At 42.7% G+C, this 15907-nt stretch overlaps 1 protein-coding gene and 1 long non-coding RNA gene across 3 annotated transcripts in view; one reads left to right on the top strand and one right to left on the bottom strand.

Annotated features, from left to right (window-relative positions):
* PCSK5 (proprotein convertase subtilisin/kexin type 5) overlaps positions 1-15907 on the top strand; it is a 464397-nt gene that overhangs the window by 306088 nt on the left and 142402 nt on the right. The window lies entirely within an intron of this gene.
* LOC110741449 overlaps positions 1-15907 on the bottom strand; it is a 42203-nt gene that overhangs the window by 13531 nt on the left and 12765 nt on the right. The window lies entirely within an intron of this gene.

Here is a 15907-nt window from a genome sequence, read left to right as displayed (position 1 = left end):
TGAGCCCCAACTAGGTTTAAAGATCTGGAGATAACAACCATTTATGAGGAAGAGCCTCTACTGCTTTGAAATCCCATTATGGGGATGGAGAGAAATTAATTTTATTGATCACTTACTATGTACTACACAATGTGGGAATATAGAGTATGTATATACATACTGTTGTGGATATGTTCTCTCTCAATTTTCAGGACTCTAGAGGTGAATGTATTATCCTCCATTTACACATGAGAAAAACTGAGTCACATAGACTTGAAACAAATTGATTGAGATTCCATATCCAGATTCATCATCATAATACAATTTAACATTAAGACAATTCACAGCAAGTGGTACATGCCAAATCTCAAATGAGTGGTACACTGAGTTGTTAAGTTCAGAACAGGCAGAGATTCCTTTGAACTGGACTGTTCAGTTCCCTAGAGCAGGTAGAGCTAGAATTGGCCCCTGAAGCATGGACAGACAGGAAGAGAGCGGGAAGAATGTTACCAGTGAACTTGCTGCATACAAGATGCTTAGGGAAGTAAGATGTTTTCATGGTTTTAATCTAATTATCTATTGCTACAAAGAACAGTGATTCAAAATTTGGTGGTTTAGTTCAGAAAAATCTACATTTGTACACTTTGTAGAAGAAGGATAGTGTGCCCATTCTCAATCCCCACATCCATGGAAGACTGCTAATTATCACTCATTTTCCACTCCAGTTATCAGAGGCTTGTCACACTGATCTCTTCTACCAGATTCATTATTTTCCATTGAATAATCTACCCTTCATTTTTGAAGAACTTACAAACTGAGTACTTGGTAAAGAAGGGGAGGTGATTGCTATAGTAACTACTAAATTAAATTTCTCAATCAAAGTGATCAATACTTGTGACATATCTGAGTATGAAAATAAACACATAACATCTTATCCCCCTCATGTAAAAAGAATGTCATGCAGCTAAAATATAAAATAGACATTCATTCTTAACAGCTTCCATATTATCATTCAGCCCTGCACAAAGAGAACAATGGCAGACGGCAATGTGTTGAATAGAAATTGCATATTGGAGACAATTTTCAACTATGGGCCAGCCAATTTAATACCCCCTCCTTCTGTCCTCAAGCACAAGATGGCAGAGGTTGAACAGAGGACAGCTGCAGTGTGACCTCACCCAGACCAGGCTGGGCCCTGGGCCCTGCACGCAATACATGTAGATGACAGCACAGATCTGCTTCTCTTCTCTGGCCAACATCCCTTTCCAAATGTTATGTTTGTTGCAGGCTTATAAAATCTGAAGTTCTCAACAGAATGCTTTAGAGCCTTTGACATATTTAGCAGGGCATAGCCAAGGTGGACCTAATTTCACTGTAGCTCATTAGAACTACTTGGCACCTAGAAATGGGGCTAATCTGCATAATCCTGTCTCCTCTTCATCATGAGAGGTGAAGATCAGGTCCAGATTCATTTCTTGAGCAATGAAGATGCAGTTATGCAGCATCATTACGTTTCAGCAGACCAGAATGTGACCTGGGACAGCCAGCGCTCCTTCCCATTCTCTACCTCCAAGGGACTTACAAGGACAGTTTGACTGGCTTATTACCAAAGGACTTTCTTACGAGGGCTCCTCTCTAAAGGACCATTGTTTGGATCCAGCTGTGGTTTTTCTAGGGCCAGGTATCAGACAACAAAAGATGTTTTGTATCCCACTTTCTAGAAAATTCCAGAAACATTCCCTGAGGTCTGAGTTGGAAGATCTTTAACTTTTTTTTTCATTTTAGAAAACAGTACATTATTTTCAAAATACAGTGTTTTAAGCTTCACAGAGTTTCACTAAAATGGATTTCTTTAATGTGGCCCCCACAAAAATCAGGCCGATAGACATTCATTTTCTGATGCAAGAGGCACAGCTAGTAAGGGGTGTGGCTAGGACTCAAGCCCACAGCTTCAACATTCTGTACAACACTGATTCCTTTTTAAGAGTGCTGGAGAAAAGCATGTCCACATTACATATGCTGCAAGGCAGGGTGTAAGAGCCTTTTCTCAGGTGAAGATAGAAAGCACACTGTGTCCCTGGGCTTGGCTTTTTCTCATTCCAAAAGAGTTGCTTCCATAAATAAATATTATTGAGTCCCTGCCACAAACTCGGTTCTGAGGTTTCTCTTGCCCTCTTCAAACTTACAGTCTAATGAGGGAAACAGACACTTAGACATAAAACACATGGTTATAATGTGAAGCCTTTAAAGGGTAAAAAATATTGTCAGGAGTCAAAGGAGCAAGCGCACTTCACTAATCACGTGCTAAGGTTCCATGCCCTTGCACTACAAGCTTTCCAAGGATATCCAAAAATAGCATGAAACCTTAAAAATGGAGTTGACTCAAAAATGTACAAATAAAACTGCAAAGATCAAAATCAAATGATACCTTGATTAAATATCTACAAAGTGGATCATGTCAAACTAGTCCACTGCAACTAAGGAATTATACTTACAACCATTGTCACTTGACGTCAGGGATATGCCTGAGAAATGCATCCTTAGGTGATTTTGTCATCATGCAAACATCATAGAGCACACTCACACAAACCTAGATGGCATAGCCTACCACCCACCTAAGCTATATGGAATGGCTTATGGCTCCTAGGCTACAAAGCTATACGGCATGTTACTGTATTGAATACTGCAGGCAGTTGTAACAAAATGGTAAGTATTTGTGTGTCTAAACATAGAAAAGGTATGGTAAATATATGGTACAATCTTATGGGACCACCGTCATATATACAGTCTGTTATTGACCAAAACGTCATTATATGGTACATGACTATAATTAACATTAATGTAGAATAAAGGAGAATTTTAATATGTTTGATATGATGTGAGACCTGCAGAGGTGGGAGAATCTAGGATCTTGAGAATCTTAACAGCCCTGCAAAGGAGGGAGGAAGTCACTATTCACCCTCTAGGGAATAGAAAAGAGGAGAGAGATACATGTCCTATCCTTGGTGGTGGTAAGGGAGGTCTCTGGGGTGGGGCATGGAAGGGCAGTGTACAGGACTGCAATATGTGGATGTCTTCCTGGATATCATCCTCTCTTCTTCCCTGTGCCTTCTACACTCCCTCCAAGGAGATCTTTGTCAATCTCATGGTTTTAAATACCATCTATATGCTGATGACTCTTAAAATATATATAGATTCCTGATCTCTTCCCTCAAGATTCACACCTGTAGATTCAATTAACTACTTGACATTTCCCTTCAGCTGTCTAATAGGCATCTCAAAATTAACATGTCCAAAATAGACTTCAGACACCCCAACCCCCTGACCATCTTTACCACCAAATCTCTCCCACCTCAGTAAATGGCATTCACTGCATTTCCAAATATATCTCTAAATGGTCTACTTCTGCCCACTCCATAGCTGTAACTGTGACCAAACCACCATTGTTGCCATCCCAGACTGCTGCAACAGCCTCCGAACCAGCTCCCAGACTTCTCCCTCTCCTCTCCTCTTCCCTCTCCCTTCAGTTCTCTCTAATCAGTTCTCTACACAAGCATAGTGCCATTACAAATGGAAAATCAGATTTCATCTCTCTGTTTACTGAGCATAAAATCTGAACTCCTTACCTGAGGTCTTTGTGATCTCACCTCACACCACCATCCCCCATGCCCTCACATGTTTTAGTCATGCCAACTTTCTTTTCATCCTTCAAACAAAACCAGCTTGTTTGGGACCCAGGACCCTTGCTCTTCACATGGCTGGCTTCTTCTCATGCCACAGGTCTCAGTTCAAAAACAACTTCCTCTGATCAGTTCCTTCCACCACTGACCCCACACCTGCCCACCTCATTTTGACTTTCCATAGTACTTACCAGCACATGACATTTTATGGTTTGTTACTTATTGTCAGCCAGCCCCATGAGAGCTGGTGCTTTGTCTGTCTCGTTCACAGCTGTATCTTACATGTCAGGCACATGCCTTGCTTAAGAAATATTTGTGGAATGAATGAATAAAAAAAAAATCCAAGAGAAGTGTCATTTGACCTGAGCCTTGAAGGATAAGCAAGAAATTACAAATCAGAGAAGGTGATGATGTTTAGGAAGGATATTTGAGAGAGAGAACCTGTGCAAAGGCACAAAGCCATTGAAAGGGCTTGTGGATGGCGATCACTTGGAGGCCCAGGCAGGGGATGAGCAGGGCAGGCAGCTTGGGAGAAAGGATGGAGAGACGAGTGGGGTCAACCGGTAAAGGACCTTCACTGGACTGTTGCCCTTCCTCCACCTTCTTGTCATCAATGTCATCAACCCTCTTTTCAGAGAGGCTAATTGATTTGCTCAAGGACCCCATCAAGTCAACTCTTGGCCTCCTGCCAACATATTTGAGAAGCATTCATTCAGACAGAATGCTGAAGAGGCCAGATTTCCTCAGTCCCCAGGCACTTATGGCTGTATTGAGCCAGTTGAATGAAAGAACAGGGTGCAAGCTCACATGAGAGGCAGCAGCCCACAGCTTCTGTTCACTGTGATGTCCACAGCCAGAGCAACAATTTGGCAAGGCCTGTTTTGCAAAACTGGACTTGGGACCATAAGCCTGCTCAGTACTGTCTTTTTCTCCTAAGACCCCCTAGCCCTCTAAACTGTCATCACCAGAGAAGATCAAAAGGAAAAAACATGATGTGCTAGCACTTCCCTTCCCTAACAATGAAAACAGTAACCCCCATATGCAGAGTACTTCCTATATGCCGAGCTAAAGGCTTCATATGGGTTATTTAATGCAATACTTCCAATAGCCTGATTTGATCTCCTTTTTACAAATAAGGAAGCAGATGAGGTAAATGCCTAAGGTACTCCAGTGGTAGATAGAAGGTCTGGGATTAATTTAAACTCAGACAATCTGATGTCAGAGCATCCACAAGGAGAAATGCAAGAGCCAAGGAGGATTCCATCAAAACAAGCTTCAAGCTGTGATTGTGGAGTGTGCGACGGGTTTCTATATTTTAGCTGGTGCTGTCAGGTTCCAGGTGCATGTTGTTAATATCCACCCAGGAGTATACACTGTGGCTAAATCATGCTTTGTGTGAACAAGGCAGGAGTCAATATTTGATCATTAAAGCTAGTAACCACCAATGGGCCACATGGACAAAATCAAAATAGACCTAAGCTAAATGAGGCAGCGACTGTTACAAAGAAATGCGGATATGATGATATGATGCTTCCTTTCACAATTTATTGGTCAAGAGGCTATTGTTTGCATTCTCTAGCCCTAGTTGAAATTAGGAAGAAATAAAACGGAGATATTGGGAACATTAGAAGAAATATTAGCATGCTGAAAGTTAATACAAATACATAATACAAATTCTGTGAGCTCCTTTGACAAATCTGGTGAAATATAAATTCTTTCCAGGTGATATTAAACAGGATTTCTTGCCACCAAAATCATAATGGTTGCAATATAATAAAAGCTAAACTATAAAAAACTATAAACTATATTTATAAACTATAAAAAATAAGGCTCTTTATTATATATAGGAATATAATGTTTAATTGTTTTATGTCATGAGAAGAGCCACAAATATGGCAGAAACCAGAAGCCATCTTGACCTTCTCCTTCGTCACTCCCACAACACCAGGTCAAGACAATCCCACCTCCCAAATCTCCCAGATCCACTTTCTGTTCTTCGCCTCTTCTGCCCCTATCCTAGCCCAGCACCTTGGATCAAGCTACTTCTTACCTGGGCTATTGCAGTATCTCCTCATTAGCCTCCCTGAACACACCCCATGTGTCCACAGTCATGTGTCTTCCATCTTCATCTCCTATTCTATTTTCCACAACAGCCAGAACGCTCTTTTTAACAATTCAAAACTCAGCATGAGACTCCACTCCCCTGTGACTTCCCATTTCCTAGGATAAAATTGAAATTCCTTTCCATGGGCTTGAAGGCCAGGGTCTATCTGACCCCCTACCCGCCCCCCGGCCGCCAAACTTAGCTCATGACATTCTCTTCTTCCGCAAGTATTTTCCTGCCACATTTACTTTCCCTGATTCTTCTATTCTTCCCTGCATCCCAGAACATCCCCACACATCACTCCCCCTCCTTTAATGTTATCCCACCCGAATCATCTATCATTTCGGCCTCAGTTTAAATGTCACTTCTGATTCCTGGTCCTTAACAGACAAGGTTAGATCTCCTTAGTGTAAGCTTTCTTGGAAGCCTCTACATTTCTTTTATATTAATTTTATAATAAATATCTAGTTACTTGTAGAAATATGTGTTTGATGTATGTAATTCCTGCTACATAGTTTGCTGGATGGGAGCAAAGTCTGTAAATGCCTTCTATGTCATGAACCTGCTAAAACGTCTCATAGAGAAGGTGCTTGATAACTGTTATGGATAGTTGAAAAAAATGAATGAATAATTAAATGAAACATTGAGCAAATGACAGGAAAGGAATAGCTCTGATCCAAGACTTGGTCAACTAAGTTGTAGCCTGAATTCTGTAAAATTTCAGCATAGCTCTCTGTATGTCTATACTTCAGATTCCCCTTCTTCAGCACCATCCCCGTGAACCTTCCAGCCCTTCTGTTCCATGTCAAGGGAAAATAGCAGGAGGCTTCACAGAGTTTCCATCGCTGGTCCTAAAACACACGCAAAACCCTTGGCACAGACTCATTAAAGCCAATGCTTTAGAAGTTTGCCACTAAGAGTGTGGACCAGCAGCAGCAATAGCGGCCAGGAATTGGCTAGTGTGAGAGCCGATTTCTAAACATGCATTCTCATTCCCTGGGTACTCACTGTTGACAAGGGACTTTGCAGGAGAAATTAAAGATTAATATCAAATGAACTTAAAATAGAGAGATCAGCCTGAATTGTCCAGATGGGCCCAAGGTAGAGGCGATCAGAGAGGTGTGGTAGAAAAAGGCAAAACAGGCAGAAGGGGAGGTCAGATTCAAGGCGTGAGATGAACTTGACCCACAGCCAAGGAACTTGCAGCAGACCCAGGCCCAGAGCCCCCAGAAAGAATGCAGCCTGATAACAGCTTGATTTCAATCTTGTAAAACCCAGAGCAGAGAACCAGATGAGCCACACCATACCCAGATGTCTGACCTATAGAACAGTGAGTTAGGGAAGGGGTGCTTTTTTAAGCTACAAAGCGTATAGTAACTTGTGATGGCAGCAGTAGAAACTAGCACAATGAGACCATACCTGCTCAATCACAATATGTCCTTTTGCCAGATCCCAAGTTGATATTTTCAAGAGATGGTTCAATGTCATAGTTGCAATCACAGGATCTGAAGGGAGGCTGCCTGGGTTCAAATCCTGGCTCTGTCATTTACTAGCTATGTGATCTTAAGGAACACATTTAACTTCTCTGTGCCCCTGCTTCCCCGTTTGGGTGATGGTAATCCTACCTCTCTTCCAGGAACATTCTGAGGATTAAATGACAACACACGAAAGCACTTAGGACTGTGCCTATATGTATTAGGCACAAAACATGTTGGTTACTAATATTACTTAAACCAGAATTTTTTGATTCATTGTTGATCCGTCTCCCTCCACTAATATCCAATCCATCACCCAGCTAGTTAATTTACCTGTTGAGTATCTCTTGAATCTGTCCTCTTCCCTCTATCCCCACCATGACCATCCTAGGTTAGCTATCATCATCACCTCCCAGAAGCACTCTGTGAATCTTCTCCAGTCCCACAAAGAAGCTAAAGTGACTTTTCAAAACATGAATCTAATCACAATGCTCTCCTGCTAAAACCTGTGGCTATCGGGGTAAATACAGGATCCACTAACGTGTCCTGCAAAGTCTGATACCCCTACACCCAACTCAATTTCGTTTTTCTTTCTTTCTTTCTCTCTCTTTCTCTCTCTCCTCTCCCTATCCCCTCTTCTCTTCTCTCTCTTTCCCCGCTTCTCTGGCCTTCCTTCAGCCTGTCCCAGTGGCTAACCCTCCCCTCACTGGACCCTTTGCAGACATGGTTCCCTAAGGCTAGAGTGCTGGAATCACAGGTCCACAATTGTGTTTGTTCTTATTTGATGGATGTCTGAGTCCCACTCCAGACTCTAAGCACGAGGGCAGGAGTGCATTTGCTTTTTCTCATCATTGCATACCCCATAATTAGCACAGTTACTGGCACAAATACTGGCTAAGGAAACAGTTAATGAACAAACGAATGAGTAAAAATACTGTGGCACAGTTGAAGAGGCAGGACAAATAAGATGTTGGTGCTTCTTTTGGTTTGACTCCTACTTGGGGGCAGGGAGGTCAAGAATTAAATTATGTCAGATTGAAAACATCAATTCACTGACTGGATCACTGTTGAGTTGCTGCAACCTTTGTGAGTGTGTCACAGGCTATGTTGGAAGCAGCTGAGCACAGAAGGAGAAACCAGAAGTTGGTTCAGCAAAGGGGCCATCTCAAAATATGCTACAAGTCTGAGGGGTTATATAAGAACCAAAAGCTGAAAAATTTTCTTTCCACTCTCTCACCATAGCTATCATTTCTTTAGGTTTGTTGCCTAGAAAGATTTCATCATCAGATTTTTTTTCCCCCAACAAAATACATAAGCCTCAGTTTGCAGCTATCTCACTGCTAGGTTAGCCCTCACTGTCCCTTTCCGTATTCAACCCTCCACCTCCCACTTCCATCTCTGTAGGCGTAAAACACGATGATCCAGAGCTGGAGAATGAAGACCCGCCTATGCTTTTCCCACACAGAACACAGCATGAGGAGGTGACGAGACATTCGCAGACCATAGAGGGCCCTCAGGGGCGGGCTGGGGCAACTTGACCTCAGATGTCTGTGCCAGAAAAAAAAACTGATGAACAGATACATCATTCATGAATGTCCAAGCTCACAAATTCTTCATGACGCCAGTAGAACGTGGAGGCCTGAAACCCTCCTCCAGAATCTAACTCACGCCCCACCACTCTGTGATATGTATTCTCTGAGCTTCCATCATTGAAGTTCCGTCTCCCTGTCTTATAAGCTCCAAGGAACGTAGGGACCATGTCTAGCATGGAGAATTCCAGATACAGGCAGGTGCTTTAAACCTGTAGCTTAATCAAATGGTTGTCAACAGAGACAACATCAGCCTCCTTTTGTTGTCTCAGGCTAATTATTAGACAATTCTGAAATAGAATAAAGATGATGTTTAGCCATGTCTTACTGAACGATTCATATTAAACTCACTCTCCAGGCAGTCGGCAGAATTTCTGACTCTGTGCTGGATCCCCCTTCATCTCCCTCCTAAACCCTCCACCAAGAGGACATACGCCATACCCACCCTTCCGGATGGCAGGTCTGGAAATATCAGTGCACTGGCCACTTTCTACCACTGGTGCTAAACAGTAACTCAGAGTAGCAAGCAGCCTAAGCCTAGGTTGAGATGGCAACAGTCCTTCTGAAGGACTCTGAGGCAACGAGCATAGAGCAATGGCTCTCAGACTTGAATGGCTATCAGAATCTCCAGGACAGCCTGTTCAAACACAGATTCCTATCTGCCACCCCCACCTCAGAATTTGTAATTCAGTAGATCTGAGGTGGAACCTGAGAATTTATATTTCTAATAAATTCCCAATCGATGCTGATGCTGCTGGTCCCACCATGAGAACCACCAACACTGATGTTAATTACATAGTCTTAGTAATGACACTAGAAAGACGTGGGTTCAAGTCCCAGCTCAGCCACTTTGCATGTAACCTTGGTTAAAGTATTAAATCTCTCAAATTCTCACTTTCCTCATCTATGAAAAGAAGTATTAACCGCAGCAATGCTGAGGATTAAATAGGTAATGCATCTGGAAGCATACGAAACATCCCCACCCCAGAATACAGAGCCCCTTTCCCTGCACCACACCCAAGCCCCTGCTTTCCCCAGGCTGCAGGTGCAACTCTCCTTAACAGGACTGCTGTAGGAACATTTGAGCGGTGGGCAGTGCACAGCTAATTGTCTCCACCTGCCTCTGTCCAGTGGTGTCCTGTCCACAAGGGCAACGCTAAGATGAGCATCAGCCCACCCCACAGAGCACAAACAAGGCTATTGCCTGATGTTTCTGCAAGAATGGTGTTTCACATCGCTTTTTGCCCTGAGACTAAGAGATAAAGTAATTCATCCAAAACCACACAGCTAGTAATGGCAGAGGTCCAGAGTTAGGACAATGCACCTGCTGACTCACCTGTACTGAACTGTATTTGTAATCTTGCTGTATTAATTTCTTATGGCTGCTCTGACAGATAACTACAATTTGGTACCATAAAACAATACATATTTATTCCCTCACACTTCTGGAAGTCAGTAGTCAGAAATCAGGGTTTCAGTAGGGCCACCCTACCAGAGGCTCCAGGGCAGAACCCATTTCCTTGTCTTTTTCAGCTTCTAGAGCTGCATTCCTGGCATTCTTTTGCTCATGGCCCCTACCTCCATCTTCAAAGCCAGTAGTAGCCTCATTAAATCTCTCACTCTACAGTGAGAGAGATTAGATCACCTTCTTCTGTAGTAAAATGTCCTTCTGTTTTCTTCTTCTAAGAACACTTGTGATTATATTGGTGCCGCCCTGATAATCCAGGATAATCTCCCCATTTCAAGATCTTTAACTTAATCACATCTGTGAAATTCCTTTGGCTGTACAAGGTAATACTCGCAGGTCCCAGGCATGAGGACTTGGACATCTTTGGGGGCCATTATTCAGCCTCCCACACTTGGATTGGTTGTCTAACTCTCTGAGCCACCATTTTTTCTTCAGCGAAGTGGAAATAATAATATATCCTCATGAGAACATTACCACGTGGTACACACTAACTCGCTGAATAAATGTCCACTGGATTGTTGAATGCTTCCTGCAATACTCTTTTGTGTATATCTTGCATTAACTCATTACTCATCTATTTACTCTATTTACTCATCTAACTTTTATTAAACACTTACTATGTGTTAAGTACTGTGCTAGGCAAAGGGGATATAATATAAGGGTATATAAGGATATAACAGAATACATTTCCTCCCTTTACAGATTTTATACTGTAATAAAGGGAGATAAATGAGGGAGCAAATGCCCTGATGTGTTAACATGTGTTATGAAAAGAAATTAGAGAGGATATGCTCTACAGAATGGGTCGTCTAGTCCCCTGGGGAGGAGGTAGGAGTGGAAGGATAGAGCTGGAGACAGGAGGCTGGAAAGGGACAGGGAAGTGTGAGCACCTGGAAAATGCCAGGAGTTTCTCCCTGATGGAGCCTTGGGGCTGTCTTTGTCTGCTTCCTGCTGCTCTAACAGAATACCACAAACTGGGTAGTTTACAAAAAAAAAAGTTTATTTGGCTCATGGTCCTGGAGGCTGGAAAGTCTAAGATCAAGCAGCTGCATTTGGTGAGAACTTTCCTGCTATATCATAACATGGTGGAAGGCCTGGTATGGCAAGAGAGTATGCATGTGTCAGAGAGAAATGGGAGCCAAACTTCATGTTTTTATCAGGAGCCCACTCTCACCATAACTAACCCACTTTCACAGTAATGGCATAGTCCATTTATGAGGGCAGAGCCCCAGGACTTAATCACCTCTTAAAGGTCTCTCCTCTTGATATTGTCACAGTGGCAATTAAATTTCAACATGAGTTTTGGAGGGGACATTCAAATCATAGCAGGTCCCAAAGACTGAGGCACAGTGTGAGAGAGATGAACTAACAATCCTCCCAAGGGTCTGACTGCAATGACCCCAAGTGCCATGTAAAGAAATCTGGGTCATGTTATGTACTCCAGGAGCCACTGGAAAGTTTAAAGAGGCCCTTCTCAGTATTCCATCCTCTGCAGTGATCCAGGCTCCTGGCAGGAAACCCTGAAAGCTCTGTCCTCCTTATAAATATTAAAATACCAAATTCACAGAATTCTCTGTGAACTAGTAGTGGTTTCCTTAAGTGCCTCTTGCCTTTGCCTTTGTTCCCCATTGAGACCTTTTGTGATTTATATTTTCAGAATTTTATTTTTAGAGCCTCTCGTTACAGCGAGCCATCATCTCCCTTAGAATCTGTCAATCTAATTTATAAGTCATTTGCTCTTCAAAATATTCTTATACCCCTGGATCCCATTTAACTCTCTAATCTTTGCAGTTCTTTTTATATGAGAATGTTCAAAAGGCAAATTCACTATATTAACTATTAGGTGGAGAAGAATAATTCTGATTGCTCATGCAGTATTTTTTTCCAACCTGGGTGGTTTTGCTGAGAAGTGGATTGATGGTAACTGTGATATGAATTTAGTTGAAAATGTTTGCTTTCCTGGATGCATAGTCCTTGGTCTATTTTATCCCTCCACTTTACCTCCTGAAACTTAGCACCCCTCTCTAATATATTTTTGTCAACTCATATCATTCTCCCCATGAACTTCAATAAATTGGCAGTGAACTTCTGTGCTGGAAAGACATTTTGCATTAAAAACTGGATTCACAGCAGGCAATCTGCCTGGGGACCACATGTCTAAGAAAGCAGTCATTTTTAACTAAGGATATTTCAAGCCTAGATAGAATAGGGCCGGTGTGCTCTGAAGCCACAAATGTCTAGCCTACTAAAAGCAAAATTACTGTACTGCATATTGATAATTAACCTTGTCAACTAACTTTCATAACCACTCCAGCGTAATACACACACTCTTCTTTTCAGTTATATTGTTGTGATTTCTGGATCCCATTATATCCTACTTGCAACCTGCATTCCTATTGCTACCCCTTACCGGCACTCCCTGATTTGCTTGCCCTATTCAGCTTTTTGGTTCATAGGATTTAGTAGCTTCTAACCATACTAACCATGCATGTGTTTACAGTTTACTATATATCTCCTGTGTTATGATGTAAACTCCACCAGGAAGGAGATCTGTGTTTTGTCTACTACTGTATCTCAGATGCCTGGAATAGTACCTGACATGTAGTGGGCGCTCAATAATTAGACAACGAATGAATTAATGAATGCCTTTTCATGGAGCTTTTAACTGTCGTGTCACTGCTTTTGGCATCCCTAACTTCCAATAGTCAACTTATTTATTTACCAAAATGTTTCAATCACTTCATCACATGGCAAGTTGTGGTCTAGATCACAGAAAATTATTCTTGACCTTAAACAGCAACTAGTCCCTGTCAAGGAGACACATATGTGCAGAATCACCAGTTGATATAAATAATTATAAATAAAATTATACATTAAAATATTAATTATGAATTTAAATATATATTATAAATTAAAATATGTACAAAGCACAACCAAGCACAGAACGAATTAATTCAGCTGTGTAATGATGTGGTAGGAAAGATTCAGATAATTCTTCACAGAGGAAGCTACTTTGAGTTGTAGAGAATGAGTAGAAGTTTGCTAGAAGAAGAAAGGAAGGAGTGGGCATATGTCAAATGGCTGTTCTAAGTGGGAGAGTGCATCATGGGCTTGGGGGACTGGAAGTCTCTTGGAAACGCCAGAGCATGAGGATGTGTCTTAGTTGACCTCAACAGCAGCTGACCTTGAAACAAAGATTCAAGTCCAAGAGTTTTTTAGGGGAGGTCAAAGAAAACGCCAGTGGTGAAGCAGGAGAGTCAGACAGGGAAGGGAACGCAGCCAGTGAAGGTTATGTCATCAAGCCAGCTACTGTAAGCTAGTGGAGGGGCAACTGGAGTTCAGCGTTGTGGGGAAACTCTGGAAAATGGTATATAACATAGGCCTCAGAGTTATCCCGCTGATGGGGCAATGGCGCTGTGCTTTTCATATACTAAATCCCTGTCATTGGTTGAGGACGACTCCTGGGGGTCAGTTCGCTCCTTCTGGCCTGCCATGTGTTCCTGACAGAGCATAGGCCTCAAGGAAGTATGAAGCAACACTTTCCCCTGGAAGTTGGTTTCTGCATCTGGATGTGATGAGGCCAAGGGGTGTATGCAGGCCACCAAAAGAGTCTGCTACAGTTTGTAAGGCGAGCAATAGAGGATGACGATAAAATTGCAGCAAAGGCCAAATTTTTAAGGCTCTTGTATGTCATTCCTTTGAGCTTTATTCTGTATTGAGGAAGCAGCATTGCAAGATTTTAGGTAGGAAAGTGGTCTGATAAGATTTGAATTTGAGAGAGAACATTCTGGCTACGGAATGAATGACAGAATTGGCGTGGGGGCGTGGAGAATATCTAGTCCAGGAGACCAATTAGGAAGATAAATTCACCATATGGTATAGAAATGACTGAGCTAAAAGACATGGGATGGTGCTAGAGATGGGGATGAGCAGATGGAATGGAGAGCTGTTCAGGAGATAGAAGTGACTGAAATTGTGAGGGATTAGATGTGAGGAGGGATCAGGGATGACTCCCTGGTGACGGCTTCCCTGATTGGATGATGGTGGCACTCACCTAGATGGGATGCACAGGAGGGGTATCAGTGCTGGGCTAAAGTGGTAAGGCTTGTTGAACATGGTAAATTGGAGATACTTGTAAAGTATCCAGGTGGAGAATCCAGTGGGCAATGGATGCAGGATTATCGAACTCAAGAGAAAGTTCTGGACTGAGAAGAACTGTTTAGAAACCACCAGTTTATGGAAGAGATTTAAGGGCAGAGAAGCAGAAGAAATTCCAGCATACATAACTGAAAGTTTGCCATGTGGGATGAGTTGATTGAATGTTACTATCAGCATCCATTCATATGAAGTCCTTTGTTAAGCTAGAGATGACCTGGCATCTATCATCCCTAGCTATTGCTTTGCCTTTATTTTTCTCCACATCTTTCTAAAATGATTATTTCTTTCCCTCAGCCTAGTTGGATTTGGAGAGACAACAAGACAAATTGTGTAATTTGGGTCAAGCTGTAGAAACTCTAATTATTAGCTTCTTCATCTGTAAAATGGGGATCCCATAAGTGGAGACTGGTTTGTCTGATAGTCAATTGAAGACACTTTCTTGAGAAGCTTTCCAAAGCTTCTTCCCTCTCCTGACCTCTAAAGATCTTAAATGTGGGCATGGTGGCTTACACCTGTAATCCCAGCACTTGGGGAGGCTAAGGTGGGAGGATAACTGGAGGCCAAAAAGTTCAAGACTAACATGGACAACATAGGGAAATGCTATGTCTACAAAAACAAAACAATTAGTCAGGCATGGTGTTGCATGCCTGTGGTCCCAGCTACACAGAAGGCTGAGGCTAGATGAGTGATTAAGCCTGGGAGCTTGAGGCTGCAGTGAACTGTGATGGTGCCTTTGCACTGCAGACTGGGTAAGAGAATGAGACCCTGTCTACAAAAAAAAAAAAAAAAAATCAAACTCACGTTCTTGCCCTACAGGGCACTTAGCTGGGTTGGTACAAGATATTCCTCAGAATTGGGGGGCATGCCCAAGATGGCCAAATAGGAACAGCTCCAGCCTCCAGCTCCCAGTGTGAGCGACAAAGAAGACGGGTGATTTCTGCATTTTCAACTGAGGTACTGGGTTCATCTCACTGGGTCGTGTCGGATAGTTGGCGCTGGTCCATGGGTGCAGCCCAACCAGCAAGAGCTAAAGCAGGGTGAGGCATCGCCTCACCTGGGAAGCGCTAGGGGGAAGGGAATCCCTTTTCCTAGCCAAAGGAAATTGAAACACACAACACCTGGAAAATCGGGTAACTCCCACCCTAATACTGCACTTTACCAAGCGTCTTAGTAAACGACACACCAGGAGATTATATCCCACACCTGGCCCAGAGGGTCCCACGCCCACGAAGCCTCCCTCATTGCTAGCACAGCAGTCTGAGATCTAATTGCAAGGCGGCAGCGAGGCTGGGGGAGGGGTGCCCACCATTTCTGAGGCTTAAGTAGGTAAACAAAGCCACCAGGAAGCTCGAATTGGGTGGAGCCCACCACAGCTCAAGGAGGCCGGCCTACCTCTGTACACTCCTCCTGGGGACAGGTCATAGCTAAACAAAAAGCAGCAGAAACCTCAGCAG

Source organism: Papio anubis, chromosome 13 (genome assembly GCF_008728515.1).
Source record: "Papio anubis isolate 15944 chromosome 13, Panubis1.0, whole genome shotgun sequence".
Lineage (NCBI taxonomy): Eukaryota > Metazoa > Chordata > Mammalia > Primates > Cercopithecidae > Papio > Papio anubis.
This window is presented reverse-complemented; position numbering and strand designations above follow the sequence as displayed.